Here is a 15,919-nt window from a genome sequence, read left to right as displayed (position 1 = left end):
ATGTTAAAGAAATGCAAATGTTTTCTTTAGGAAAATCCAATTCAGGTAATGATTAACCTGAAGAGATCAGTATTGCACATTTTCCATTTAATTTAGCTTATCCTTGACTTAATTTTTAAATTATATATGTGCAATCATAGGGTTAAAAAGCATTAAATCCAGAAGAGACCTCAGAGGCCCAGTTCAATGTTTTAAAGACGAAGCAAATGAGGTCCAGAAAGATTAATATCTCTTGGGTCACAAAGGCTTTTTCTACATAACTATTTTCTTAATTGTTAAGAATATGTAACTTGTTAATTTTGTTACATGCTAAAAATGATTTAACTATCTGGTTAGGCTGAAGATGACTATCTTCCTCAGAGATTAAAATATCCCCTATATATGTATAATTAAACTGTTAATAATTTTCTAACAGCTGGCCTCAATTATTGGCTTCCATTATCTGTTAAGTTAGCAGAAGCTACGTTAAAAACAAAACCCAAATATATAGCATCAATTTTTTTACTACATAACTCATTTTGAGAAGACAAATTCATCCAAGTACCCCTACTGGCAATAGACAGTACATAAAACTACAATTCCTATCACACAAGGGACATCAACTTTTCATTTTAAAAATGGATCTGTATTTGAAAAGGCTAGGAACCACAGAGCAAAAAAGAATTTCCAGTTCTAGATAAAAGAGAATTTGAAATTAATTTTTATCATGGATTAAAGGTAATAACCCTTCCCAAGTACAAACGGACACACATTTTGAGGTGGGGGTGTAGGGGGAGACAGTGGCTGTCTGACCAGCAGCTTCCTTCTTTACTCCACTATCATTCCCACTGCTCTCCCCCAACTCCCACCAGATACTTGAAAGCAGCCACAGTTCACAGTTCATATGTGGCCTCTGGCCATGGTGGGCACTTTCCCAAAACAAACTGATCAGTGCTTCAAGAATTTTTCAAACAGAGAAAGAGGTAGTCCTGACTCTCCAGCAGGGAAAAACAGAAAATAAAAACTCTGGCACTGGCTAGTTATGCTTTCCTCCATGTGAAGAAAACCAATCTCCTATGAGAGAAGAAACTTAACCCCCCCCCCAAAAAAAAAAAACAGCTGTTAAAGAGATTTCTAGTAGCATTCAAAGGGGTCTACTTCTAGTTGTCCTAAATCCTGGCTGACTCAATGCCCTTCCTATAGTTGAATTACTTAATCCATTTTTGGATTCCATATGCCAATGAATTTGCTTTTTTGGCTTAAGCTAATTTGAATCGAGTTTCTATCACAGGACTAAATAGAAGAACTCTGACTCATATGCCAATTTTGGGAAGTTGACCATGATTAGTCAAGACAATATCACAGGAAAATGTTAAGTAAAGGCAATTTACAAATTCTCCAGAATGTGTATAAAACATAAATGGAGATTTCCAGCCCTCCTCTTATTATTGTGTGAAACATGTATCTTTAACTTAAGAAAAATGAAGTGTTAACCTCTTAAAATCTAGCATTTATGATTAGCACAAGCACATTTTCAAATTTCACCAATCATCCATTTATTTTTTTTCCCAGACTGATTCAAATACCAGCTGTAAGTATGTTCTACAAGAAAAGCAGAGTGCACTCACTTATGTCCCGAGGCTTCCAAATGTACATACCAATGTAAGGAAAGCCTCTGACAAGCCTCCCCTAAATGGTGACCTTTCAATGAATTATTTCCAGTGTTCTACTGTAAGGACGAACCAGTTTAAGGCTATCAGCTGGTCATGAAAACATTCCTGAGAGAACAATTCACTCAAGTATTTACTTAAAACCTACCAGGTCCTGTTTTAGGTCCTGGAGTGAAATGGCAGAGCTCATACCTATTCTGAGTTTAAACTATAAGAGTTTAAAAAAAAAAAGTATATATTAAGGAGCAAGGCTATTTCAGAGAAAGATAAGTGCTATGAGGAAAATAAGAGGGTGTTGTGACTGAAAATGGCTAAAGAGTGGGCTAAAGAGAGGTCACTATAGTGTGACCTCTCTATGTGACCTCTGAGGTAGTGGCCCTGGAACTGAAATCTGAATGACATAAAAAAAATTAGCCATGTGACAATCTCAGGGCATAGTGTGAGGCATACAGCAAAGCAATGAAGGCACTGAGACAGAACAAGCTCGGGCTGGTATGGCTGGGCACAGTGAACGAGGGAAAGGGTGCTGTAAAATACAGTAAGGTTTGCGAGGTGGCCAATGGCGGGGTCACATGTTGGGGGGAAGCCTCACATGCTAAGGAAATACATTTGAATTTTGTACTATGATGGAAAACCCATAAAAGAAACGGAAAAGGAAGAAAACTGACGTTATTGAGCATCTTACACAATGCCAGACAAAATAGTATATATACACGTTTTTGCTATGCATGCTATAAAACTATATATGCATTCATGTAAATCATACCATGTGTATTTGTCATAGTATTTATCAAAACATCAGTATGCTGTTACGCACAATCTCAAAAAAAAAAAAAAAGCTACTTTTCCTGTTACTACCAGTTCTCACTTGTAGGAAGTCATTTACATGTTGATTTGTCAGACCAAAGGAACCAACCAATGTTATCTATTAGCAAAACATACATGAGTCATCTGGAAGAAAATGCAAGAAAGGCAAATGAGACTAGATGAAATAAGGCAGCCAGCTATTCACAAGAGTATATAACCCCATCCCTCCAAAAAAGGGAACAAACCAAGTAGAGAAGCAACGAATTAGAAAACATACCCCCACACAAGCAAAAAGCCTAGGAATACAAAAGATCAAGTTATCTACTTAAAAAGACTCTCCAGCAAACAAACAAACAAAGGGTGAAAAACACAAAAGCTTCTAAAATAAATTCTCTGCTCGTGGCCCCATTTAACAGTACCTTCCCTGTTTTAACAATATTCACAGAAAAGTGATAATGTTAGTATTATAAATGTACTGGGCTTGGTGATTTTTTAAACCTGCTGCTGAATTTTACAATTTTTATTTGTAAGTATCAATGTTTCTTTAAATATCACTAAAATACCGTGGCAATGATTTTAGTTCAGAGTTCTAAAACTGAAAATCTTCCCTTATAGCAAATTCTGGTTTCCAGAAAGGAGCTCAACTATCTCTCTCGGATAAAAGGATCATCTTGTACCTCATGTCATCTTCCACTTTGCAAGGTTCCAAATGATAATAGAATCATACCTACCAAGATTTCTTATCCCCAACCTCCACTCCAAACACACAGTATCTCAAATTGTCCTGGATATTTTTATCAGTAGCCAGAAGTAGCGGATGTTGCCCCAGCTCACCCTGACAGCTTGGTGTTACCATGACCTACTCCTATTTCTTCCATCTCTGACCCTCCTCTGTCTTCCAACTCTGTCTCATCACCACTACTCATCATTAAATGAAAATCTAATGCCACTCACTGCCAGCCTACAGGAAGACAGAACAGGATGTTCCAGTGCTAGAATGTGGGTAGCAGTAGATCAGGAGAAGAGGTCAGGATTAAGAGTCAATCTGGGCTACAGAATCACTTGTACAGTAATGGCTGGTTCAGAGACAAAGGGCATGGAGTGTGTACATCCTCTGAGCCCTGAGGGAAGGCCACAGTCAAAGGGGAGAGTGTCAGTACGTGTACAGACTGAGCACGCATGCTAAGATCAAGAACCCAGGAATAAAAGTCATGCAACAATGGCATTATCAGTAGTAAGTCAAGGCCAGAGTTCTAATTAGGAAAAAAAGGGCGGGGGGGAGCCAAGTGGAAATATATTAGAAAGAATACAGGAGTATTTGGAACATGTGGACAAGTCCACGCAACAACTCAATTCATGTTTAACTGCTAATATCACATCAAGGTCTTCATTTCTTTTAACCCACGTTTTGAATATATGCACTGTCTCCGCAGACGCCAAAAACAGTAGGCAGGAAGCTAGGTTCATCAAGCACACCCTCACAATTCTTACAGTATGAACACAATGAGGTCAAGGGTTAATAAATTCATGAAAATGGATGGACTCCTTTTCTAATTTTGTATATTTTAATCACCAGCAAAGATATGGGGGTATATTGTACTAGGAAACCTCTACCTCAGAGAGCCGCATGGATTCAAGTCAACGTGAAAGTCTACAGTGTGCCAGCTACTGTACGAGATGATGGATCAGTGACGGATCTGAGGATAAAGGTGAGTGAAACACAACTGTCCACGAGGAAGGCCCTACCCAGTGACACAGGAGTCAACAAATAACTCTCAGTCAAGGAGAGATCTGTGCTAAAAACAGATGACTAGACTCTCATTGTAAGAAGCTTAATCTTCAGTCAAATAGTGTAACTTCATGCAGCCAATATGTTATGGTATGTTAGTTTTTAAAAATAATACAAAACAATCTTACCAAAACTCTTCTTTAATGGAAAAAAAAAACTTAGTATGATGGTTATTCCTTTTTAAATAATTACTACTCTTTCTGAAAAGAATTCAGGATTCTTAATCCAGAGCTGTTTTAAATTATCCCTTCAAAAAAAAGTCTTATATTCACATTCATTAGCAATGAAAATTCCTTACCCTTTGTATTTCACTTTTTACTTTTTGTATTTTATTCACCTTGCAAAATTGGGGTGTTAGAATTTCAGAATCCTAGTAAGGGCTCAGAATACTACCTAAATACATTAGCACCAATAAACAGGACTTACGTATGCTGTATCATTCAGAATGACAATTTGTTTCTCATTTTGAGTACTGGTTCTAAATCCATAAAGATCAGAGAATTACAATTCTACACTCCTTTGAACCAGTATTTTCTAAATCCAGTTAATAAAATCATTATTTGTAAAATAGTAAAATCAATTTAGAAATTTTTAACAGCATTTTTTAAACAAAAAATCAGAGTACAGAAAATGCGTACCACATATTAAAGCAAGTATCATTTCCTAAAAACTTACTTCAGTATTTTTGCACATACATACATCCTGTTAGTCATATGCATTTCTTAGTGAGAGTCCAAGTCAAAGTTTGCATAACGTGTAACGTTTATTTGACGTGACTGATCTGTCCTAGCAGTAGCCACTGAGAGCCAAAGCAGTGTTTGATCTCTCAGAGACTGGAAAAAAAGAGATTCCATTTCCAAAAGCAAAGACTTATTTTTTAAGAAAGGTAGCAATCTTTTTTTTGAAGCACTAAAATGTGACCAAATTCAATAAAAAAAACATTACTGTAAAGCATGTATCAGAGACATAAAGCTACAGGGTATAGGTTCTCATTTTAAGAGTGAATAACAAAAGCTCAATCACCAAATACAGTGTTAGCCCTCTAAATTGGGAATTCTAACCATCCCGTACTCTGCAGTTGCCACCGGAAGCCATGGTAGGTTTACAGGAGGGGTGTCACTTTTCTGCTTCTCTCTACAGCTGTTCCTCCTGAAGCTAACAAAGGCACCAAGTAGTAGCTAGTATTTACTGAGTACTTCCTATGTGCCAGGCCCTGTGATAATTGCTTTATACGCATTCACATTCCAATCATCAAAATTGCTCTATGAAAAACGTATTAATTATCCTTTATTCCCATTTTTTCAGAATGGAAAAAACTGGATTGGTTCCTTAATTTCCCAAAGCCATACAACTAAGTAGGGGTGACAAGAGTCAAAACAGGTGTGCCTGCGTTCAGAGGCTGAGCTCTTCACATTAACACCCTACAGTCAGGGTGTACTGCCGAAGATCAGACACAGACCCTACCTAGCCCTCTCACCACGAAAAAGAGAGGCACTGTTCTCAGGGAAAGACAAAGTCGGGTCACAGGACAGCAGAATTAAATGCACAAAAACACGTGCTACCTTTCTCTGAGGTTGTTCCAGCTGAAGTTGAAATTGATGAGCACAACAAGAAGGCAAAACCCTTTCGGTAAACTAAACAGCCAATCAACAATTACAAGTGATACGGACTACAACCAAAAATGGAATCAGAATATAATGTGCCTATCTTCTTGGAATCAATACTACACACATCTAAATTCACAAGTCACGCTGGGATCCATGCAGTATCATAATCTATAGTTCCACGGATCTCATTATATCAAAGACTATCATAATTATTAAAATCAACTACTAAACCATGAGAACTCCAATTTTCACCTGATTTCCAAACCCTTGGCAAAACAACACCTTTGAAATCAAAAACCACTACTTCTACACAACCAAAATCTTTTAATTTCTCATTATCAACCTTGGATCGGACTTAAAAATCACCAGTTCACTATCACTGAATACTTCCACTAGTCTGATGACCCAATCATGAAACAGAACCAACACTTTTTTTTTTAATTTTTATTGGGGAATATTGGGGGACAGTGTGTTTCTCCAGGGTCCATCAGCTCCAAACAGCTGTCCCTCAAACTAGCTGTGGAGGTCAAAGCCCAGCTCCAAGTCCAGCCAACGTCCCCAATCTTTTAGTTGCAAGGGACACAGCCCACCATCCCATGGGGGAACTGAACCGGCAACCCTGCTGCTGAGAGCCCGTGCTCCAACCAGCCAAGCCATCAGGCCGCGCCGTCTTCAATTCAGCCATGGAGGGCACAGCCCACCAGCCCATGCGGGAACCAAACTTGCAACCCCTCTGCCCAGAGCCCACGCTCCAACTAACTGAGCCATCTGGCCATCCCCAACACTTTTTAATCATACGCAATGGCTCTAATTCTGCCAACAAATCTAAGAAATAACTGTATTCAGAAATGTACACAATCCCAGCTCTTTAAGAACTGACTGAAAAGCATGGGAGAAATTAACATAGTTTTCTCTTCTTTTGACTACACAAATTGAAAGAAATAGAAGATTAAGAATTCTTAACTGGATTCCTTGATTTTTCACAATCATCTTCTGTGTGTGTGAAATGGTAAAACTAATACAGTAAAATTCAAACAGTTCAAAAGGTTATGCATGAAAATAAGTTTCTCCCACATCTGACCACATGATCTTCCCAACCCCAACCCTGCCCCCAAAACCAGTTATTACCGTGTTTCACTGAAAATAAGACCTAATTGGATCATCATTTGGAGCAAAAATTAGTAAGACTTAGTCTTATTTTACTATAAGACCAGGTTTTATTTAATATAAGACCGGGTCTTATATTAATTTTTGCTCCAAAAGACGCATTAGAGCTGATGGTCCGGCTAGCTCTTATTTTCAGGGAAATGGTAGTCTTTTGTGTATCTTTCTGTACCTTGAACACATAAAACAGGCACATATACATCTACTCATACACACTCCATCATGTGTGTCCTCCTTTCTACCTATCCCCCTTTGTAAACTAAAATGCAGGAGACTGTACAAGATCTTCTGCCTCGTTTTTTTCATTTAAACATTATCTTTGAGACGATCTTATAAATACTAACAAGATAATCATAAACATAAAATCTGTAAAATACCAATTCACACATAAAACATCTCTCATCAGGCGTTAAAACTGGTGACCTTTGTTGACAAGACATAAGGAAATACAAGGTCAAAAAATAATTCCCTGTGAGGGCCTGTTAAAGCTTTTGCACAAGAATAGAAAAATGATTTCCATGATACAATAACAGACTGTACTCCTAAACCGTCTGTGATCTCACAAATGTACACTGCTTACTAAGGAAGACACAGAAAGGTGATTTAAAGAAAACCCATCACTTTGGTGGAGGAAAATTTTTTTAAATATATATTACATTTTTTCATTCAAAAAGGTGCCAAAGAACATTGCCACAGCTACAAACAGCATCTAAAAATTCACACATATGATAAATTATATCCCATAAAAGGATAATTATATATAAAAAAGATATTACGGAAATTCATTCATTATTTCTAATGCCTTATTTCAGAAACTCAAAGTAGATGACCCAATTGCCTTATACTGTGAGCTAATGACATGTGATAGCCACAAAACAGAAATGCAACAAAATGAGTATACACTACACTGTTCAAATTAAGGGGAAAGCATGAAACACCTCTCCCTAACTCATAAACTGTGTTCTATTAGCAGCTGAAGATAACCACCAAAATAGGTTATTACTATAACTCCTCTGGCAAGGTGTTTGCTTATGCTAATATCAAGTACTTTTCTATTATTCTATATAAGGTTGTAGATTTCCAGTCTTTAAACACTCTAAATTAAGCAAGTTTTCCATGTAGATCTCCCTCAAAAATCACATAAAATTAAATGAGAGAATCTGTGAATTTTAATACAGGAATTAACCAAATAAGTATTTGTTGAATGAATGAGCAAACTTGAGGTAGTATTTCATGTCATCCTCTTAATATACATTTAGAAGCTAAATGACTTACCATATGTGAACTGTGGCTTTGCAAAAACTGATAAAAATTCATTTGCTTAATAGTGAACCCATGTTAAAACACTACCACCATTCAAGGAGATATGCAATAAGAACAAAAACAGTCACTGATTACCTCATTATAATGTCCTATTATTCAGTGTGCTGAAAAAGACACAAAGCGAAAAAAAAAAAAAGGTAGAAAAGCTCTGATACCACTACCTTTGTTCTCAGACAAAATAAAGAAGATATCAAGAAGTAGGTTAAAATCTAGTTCCTAAAAAGTAAAAATTTTTCACTGCTTCTGTTTAAAGGTAATTGAAAATTTCAAACATCTCTTTTATTAAGGGAAAAAAACCAGTTTGAAAGCCCAGAGTACAATTTCATAAAAAGAATTATACTATTAAGACACTAGAATGACCATCTCTGACCCATGCTTTCCATGTTTTCTTTAAATTCTGCCTCCTGAAACTTTCATAAAGAGGAAAACAGGTGGTGAACACCCAAGTTTAAACATTCAATACCTATTCTTCTTCATTCATTCTTCAAATTATTCATTCCACACAAATCTTTTCCTTAACCTAGATGCTCTATGTTTACTGAAAGTTAATTGCTTATCTTTCAGCATGACCCTTACAGTTTGATTGCATTAATTCTGAGTTAAAAATCTAACCTCTCAGAAAGCAGAGTAACATCCAACTCATTTTGTTTGATGCAAATGAACTGAAAAACTTGTATTTTAAAACTCTAAATGCTAAAACTTTCAAAAGGTGAATACCAAATTAGTTGTGTTTCGAATAATTACATAGGTTATTTGGAACTGATATGGCACAGCCTTACCATAAAAACCTCTTGCAGGGAGGTGGTCCCGATGACACTCTTCGGGTAGATTAAACCTACTTATAGGGTATAACACATACACCCTATCCTGAATGCTAACACATTCATAGCAATGGCTCAAATGTGGTCAGAATGCTGTCACACATACTGAAAGCTAAAAACATCTTATTGAGGCACACTACCGAGAAAATAATGAGCAAAAATACCTGCGACATTTAAAAAACAAAGTTCAAAATCTTAAATTTCATTATAACTGGCACAAATAAAACCAGATTAAGCCAATTTTAGTGTGACATGATTCCCAACTAGACTAGGTTTTTCACCAATACTGTGGCTACTATTCCAGGATTAAGAGGACAAAATTAATCATTTTAATTTCACTCTAAGTTTGGACTAGTTTGTTTTTCATTCAAGTTAAATGTGACTTTGGTACATCTAAACCTTAAAGGCCTAATTTAGAAAAGTTTCTGCCATATCGACAACAAGACTGTCACTGTTATTTTAACATTGGCCTTTGTAGAACAATCTATTTTTTAACATGAAAATCGTATGAAGAGAAAGTCAAGAATTCTGCTAAATACTGTAAGGGAAAAGGTCCTTTCCTTCAAGAAATGTGACATGTAGTTGGGGCGATGTGACACATACTCATAAAACAATGAATAATTATGGAGTTTGTGATGTTCATTAAATGTAATGGAATCTCAGAAAAGAATTACCCTGAGTCAGGATGGCCAGAAAAAGCTTCATGGAACAAGTGGGACTGCAACTAGGCTATAAAAAGGACAAAGGGAAGGAACAGCATGCGCAAAAGCAGAGTAATGAGTATGGAAAACTGCAGTACTTGACAGGCAGGCAAGACTCCCACTAGGGGAAGTGTGGGAAATTAAGCTGAATAGGTAGAATGGAGTCTTAAAAGCCAGACTGAAGCATATGAACTCAATCCAGTTGGCAAAGGGAAGCCATTATGAGTTCTCCAGCAGGGGAACTGACATGATGAAATCAGTATTTTAAATAAATTATATTGTCAGTAGTTACAGAAGATAGGAGACAAAAGTCGCAACCTACTAGAAAATTAATGCAATAACCCAGATGTAAAACCATTCATTCATTCATTCATTCATCCATCCATCCATCCATCCATCCATCTATCCATCCACTAAGAAGAAAACAGACTACTAGTTAAAAACATTGGCTAGAGGAGAGACAAACTGGACCTAAATCCCTCTTTGCATCCCTTACTGCCTGAGCTTGGTTTCCCCGCTGTTAAAAAAAATCAGGGTATCACTGGCCCAGACCGTCACAAGTACCTGACAAAGCACCCGCGCAGTTCTGACATACAGAACTCTATTAGTAGTTAACATTACTGCTGAATTAAGAATGCTAAAGAATGGGAAGTGAAAATAAGGCAAGGCTCACGGATGTTTCAAAGGGACCGCACTTCCAAATAGAACTGTCTTGACAGCAGCTAAAAATATGGAGCAAGAATAAAGATGAAAGGGTAAGGCTGGCAAAAACAATAACCTACTTGAAGTAATCACTCCAATCTAAAAAGCAGATCCGAAGTACTGCCGGATCCAGCCTTGAAAGACAAAATTCCCTATTTATTTAAAAAGAGTTGTAAAATATTTCAAATGGTACAAGTGGATTTTAAAAGTCCAAGCCCAAGTGACAGAACAGCAGCAAAGGCATGCAAAAGACCCACCATGTACCTACACCAAACCACGTAACCTGATATTATTGTTCCCACCTAGTATTAAAATCCTGTCTAATTCTTCAAAGTAAACCTTACATCACAACTTCAAAAGTAAATAAATTAAGCCAAATTTATCTCAAATATTTTATCTAGGAACCGAGAAAACAAAGCTGCCAAATTCTTTCTATGACATTATTCCCCCTCTTAAAGCAAGTAAAATGTAATACAAAGAAACAAACTTGAAATCCAAACCCATCATCATCCCAAACACCTTACATTTCCATGATGCTTGCTGTATGTCAAGTACTATTCTCAGCACCTTAAACATACAATTCTCTCAATCCTCACACTCCACAAAGTCAACTGTCCCCATGACACAGAGGAGGAAACTGAGACACAGCAGGAGTTACTCCCCTGAGGTCACACATACCACCCTATTTCCCCAAAAATAAGACCTAGCCAGACAATCAGCTCTATTGCACCTTTTGGAGCAAAATTTAATATAAGACCTGGTATTATATTATATTATAAAGACCGGGCCTTATATTAATTTTTGCTCCAGAAGACGCATTCGAGTTGATCGTCCCGCTAGGTCTTATTTTCAGGGAAACACAGTAGTAAGGAATGGAGCCTGAGTTGGAACCCAGGCAATCTGCCTCAAGGACCCCAGACGGAATCACTATGCTACACAAAACATGATTTTTCTTATACAAGTTTTCAAGAATATCTACTTGGAGGATAGTTGGGCATACTCTTATTTGCTTTACCTTCTTATTTTATTTCTGTGGGCAGTACTTGGAGAGGCTACTTCACCTCTTTCAATCTTAAGGTAAAAAATATAGCAGTTGACAAGACTGCATCTAATTAAACACTTGTAACGGAGTTTAAGCACACTGATGTTTGCATCACATGAATTTCATTTATCCATGCAATCACTTGACCCGGTTAGCAGAGACACCCAACTTCTGAATTATAAACTTGATTAAAAACACTCGTTTTTGCAAGCATATCTACAGACAAGACTGACAAAACAGCTGGAAAATTTTGGCACTGCAAAAGTCATCTACAAATTTGGACTAGGGCTCACACAGACCTAAGTTTGAATTGCAGTGCATCATTTGGTCATTTGGTGGCCTTGGACAAGTGAATTAACTTTTCTGCATGGCTCTGTGTCATCACGCACAGAAAGAACCCAATACCACCCACCTCATAGGATTAGTCTGAGGTATAAATGACGCAGAAAGTAACTCACACCTTTCCTAGCTCCCCAGCCCAAGCAGAGTCCCTTTCTTCTGGCTCTTTGTAACAGGCCAACTCATTGTACTCTTATGGAGTCCAATACCAGAGGTGGTGAATAAACCTCTCCACCATCATCAGCTCTCAGTTGTTTGTTTGTTTGTTTGTCTGTCTGAATTCAAGTTTCTGTTGGTGATAGAGCAGAAGATACCACTATGGTGGTCTCCAAACTGGACCATGCTCTTCCCAATTCTTTATTATACAGCCCTGGGAGCCTAGCCCTTCTGTACTATGGGAATGCATAAATGTCTCCATGTTAGCTGCTTTCTTTTTCTGCATTTCTATTTTTTTTGCTTTCTATTTTTTGCATATAGTGACTTACACTATATGTTATTTGTGAAGTTAAACTCACATGAACTAGAAAAATACCAAGCCCCAAACAGTGCTAATATTTCTGCCATCTCTGTCCCTTGACTACTACCATTCACATTCCTCTCATTTTATATAAACAACACAGAAACTGAACAAACCTAACAAATTATTTCTACTAACTTCATCCAATGTGTCAAATCAGAAATTCTTTGTAGTAATACTGCTGTAGCAAATTCCTTTTCTGTAGGATTCCTTTGTCAAGCTACTCACTTGACAAGACTGTACTTATATATCATTGCAATATACGAACAGATATATTTATTCAACAGGTTGTCTCCTTCAAAAGGTCCATTAGCCACATCTCTTTTTATCAGTAACCCCTATGTTTACATTAAGCTTCTGTCTTTTCTGCCTCTTAGCTTCAAAAGCTCCCAGTACACAGGAAGCAGTTACTTCTTGTTCTCTTGGTAGGTATGTATCATGGTAATCAGGATAACCTTAATTAGATGTTGAGAACACAAGTAACAAAAAGATTCCTGGACACCTGTGAAGTTATTAAAATGTTTAAGATTTAAGGCTTCTTTTAAGCAACCAATGCAAAAATACAACCTCCACAAGGAGTCACTCCATTTACTGCGAGTCTCCACCATATTAACAACCAAAGTTGGTGTCTGTTGGAAGAAAAACGTCCTCCATAAGATGGTGAGCTTTACAACAATTTTTAAGCCGTTTACAAGTCCCTTACTTAAGTTCCTTAATAGTAGGAAAAACTTTTTCCATGTAAATATGTTTTCACCCCTCTATATAGTTTAGTATTTTGTCCTATAGATCTGATTCTAACTACTCATATGGCAAAAAACAGTATTTATTTATGGATTTAATGGTTGTTATTACATACATAAATAGTGCATGATAAAAGAACTGGGAAAAAATCATATTCCAAACAAACAGGAAAACCTCAATTTAAGAGCAAAAAGTTTAAACAATGTATCACATGCCTAACCACACTCTCAGGCATATTTTCTATCTACCACCCCTCCTACACAGGTAAATGCTAACTATTTCTAGAATTCTCAATGATAATTTCTGAGGCTTGCTTGCCATGAACTCCCATGACACAACCCAACATACACACACCGTTTTCATGGAGACAAAGCAGCTCTATTTCCCTTGACCATGAACTTATTAAAATGGTGAGAACATACAGTCCCAGGAAGTTAGGATTACTAAAACACACTAATACAGCATGGGCCTGGTTTAACAAAAATGAAAATAAACCACACTGGAAAAGCCAAAGAGTCACTCACTGTATCTTCAATGTGTAACCAGGATATTTATTACAACTTGTTTTAGGTAAGTAGATAAAAACACCACCAGGGCCTCATATTTTCCAATCTGACAAAGGAGTCTTTAGGAAAAAAGAGGGAGGAAGATGATTACTTAATTACATGGGGGGAGGGGTAAACCCTTTAACTACAAATAACCCAATTCACCCACCATATTTTATTAACAAGCTTGTTTAGATCAACATAATGTGCTTGTTTGGAAAACAAGAAAGCCAATAGTAAACTTCCCCAAGTCAACTGTAAATCACAGAGGTACTAAAACTGTTCACCTTGGTGCCTGCACAGTCCAAGGTTTTAAGTAAATTCCAGGCACTGTGGAAATCCAGTTTTTAACTAGGTTCCGACCCCTGTCATTTATAATCACCAAATTATTTTCGAAATCTTATAACCAAACAACAGGAGCATTTTTAAAGAGTTCTTACAAGCCAAATTTTACACGAAACACACCATTTTCGCAACCTAAATTTAATCTCGGTTGCCACTGCAAAGTGATGCCTGTTTCAGCAAATTAGGAACTTCCAAAAATACTGAACATGTTAACACATGCATGGCTTCCCTCGAGCTGCCACTTAAGACTAATATTTCACTTAAATAAAAGTCTGCTTCTGTTCAAAAAATGACATCGGTTGCAAAGAGGAAGTTACCGAGAAACCACCCTCACAACGTGGCCTTTACACTGTCAGAAAATAATGTGACTCTGCCACCCAAAACTTACCAGGAAGCTGGCAATAACTTTGCCAATTCTACACTTCTGAACCCAACTTCAAAGTGACTCTATCAAATACCTCCTTAGGACGATAAAAAGCACTAAGTTACAAATAAACACGTCCTGAAGTGCGGCCCCGCGCCCCTCCCCCGCTCGGGTCCCGCGGCCCCAACAGCCGCCCGCAGCCCCCCGCACGCCAGCTAGGGTCGCCGCGCCTGGGCCCGGGACGCGCCCAAGGAGGGGAGCAGATTTCCATTGCTGCCTGAGGTTTAACAAAATAACATGCACGGAAAAGATCCCTCTCCTCTGCTAAAAATAGGCTATAAAGGAGTCGGCCTCATGATGGCTCCTTGATTCAATTTGCTGCAAATTCTTTCCTGAAAGCCTTCCCCCACATACACACACACAAAAAGGGGGTGTAAATGCACGAAGGGTGGAAGAGGGGGAGAAGGCCGAGGTGCACATTTTCGGGGACAACATAATAAGGGTAAGGATCCCCAAGACCAGGAAAGGGTAGGGATTGGGCAGGCACGTGAGCATTTCAAAGAAGCCTGAGAGAGGAAAAGGGGGATGGGGCACCCTAAATGCCTTCCCTGCCTTCCCCTCCCCCACCCAAACCCCAGCTCCCTAAAGGGCCAAGTTGAAAAATGCATGTTCCACTTGCGCCCATCCCCCCCACGGCCCGGCGCCCACCGGCCGCCCGCCTCCGCCCGCGCCCCCAGCCCGGGACCGCGGTCGCCCCCACCCCAGGGTCCGGCCCCCAGCGCTTACCTGGAAACGGTGGCCTCCGACGCCGCTCCCCCCTCCCAGGAATGGAGGCACAAGGAAATTCCCCTCCTCGCCGCCGCCGCCGCCGCCTCCAACCACCCCCAAAATAACCCCTCCGGGGGGTGAGAGGCAATTATAACCCCGGCGAGCGGAGGGCGCGGGGGATGGGCGCCGGGCGGGCGGGGGCGGGGAGCGCGGCGCGGGTCCCCAGGTGGCGAGCGGAGGTGCTCCCGCCGAGGGGGGAGGGGCGGGGGCGCACGCGGCCGGCGGCGGGGGGAGGCGGCGCGCGGGGGAAGGGCGCGAGCGGGGAGAGGAATTGAGGCAGAAGGTAAAAGCTGTTACTAAGGGAAAGAGCCAAACGGTTCGGAGCAGCCAACGGCTCAGACACTCAACACTGGGGAGAGAGGAATGGGGACCAGCCAGGCACAAATGAGCTCGCGAGGCCCGCGGCAGCGGCGGCCGCGCAGCAAAACAAACCCGAGCGGCCTGCGCCGGGCGGGCGCGCGGGGGAGGGGCCCGCGGGGGAGGGGCGCCGCGGACGCGGGGAGGAGGCGGCGGCGCGGGGGGGTGCCTCCGCCGGCCTCGCTCCTCTCCCTCCTTCCCTCCCGCCCGCCCGCCGCGGCGGTGCTGGGGGCTGGGCGTGTGCGGCGCAGTCTTTTAAAAATAAAGAAAAACCCGCG

The 15,919-nt window shown here is 39.6% G+C and overlaps 1 protein-coding gene across 3 annotated transcripts in view; it reads right to left on the bottom strand.

Annotated features, from left to right (window-relative positions):
* TBL1XR1 (TBL1X/Y related 1) overlaps window positions 1-15,495 on the bottom strand; it is a 151,763-nt gene extending 136,268 nt beyond the window's left edge. Inside the window, exon 1 of one of the 3 annotated variants that reach the window (XM_033129770.1) lies at window positions 15,243-15,495. The gene's annotated coding sequence lies outside the window, so the exon portion shown is untranslated. The remainder of the gene's footprint in view (window positions 1-15,242) is intronic. The other 2 variants (XM_033129753.1, XM_033129779.1) reach the window with 2 other exon arrangements.
* Window positions 15,496-15,919: the final 424 nt, after the last annotated feature.

The sequence above is a fragment of the Rhinolophus ferrumequinum genome, chromosome 2 (assembly GCF_004115265.2).
Source record: "Rhinolophus ferrumequinum isolate MPI-CBG mRhiFer1 chromosome 2, mRhiFer1_v1.p, whole genome shotgun sequence".
Lineage (NCBI taxonomy): Eukaryota > Metazoa > Chordata > Mammalia > Chiroptera > Rhinolophidae > Rhinolophus > Rhinolophus ferrumequinum.
This window is presented reverse-complemented; position numbering and strand designations above follow the sequence as displayed.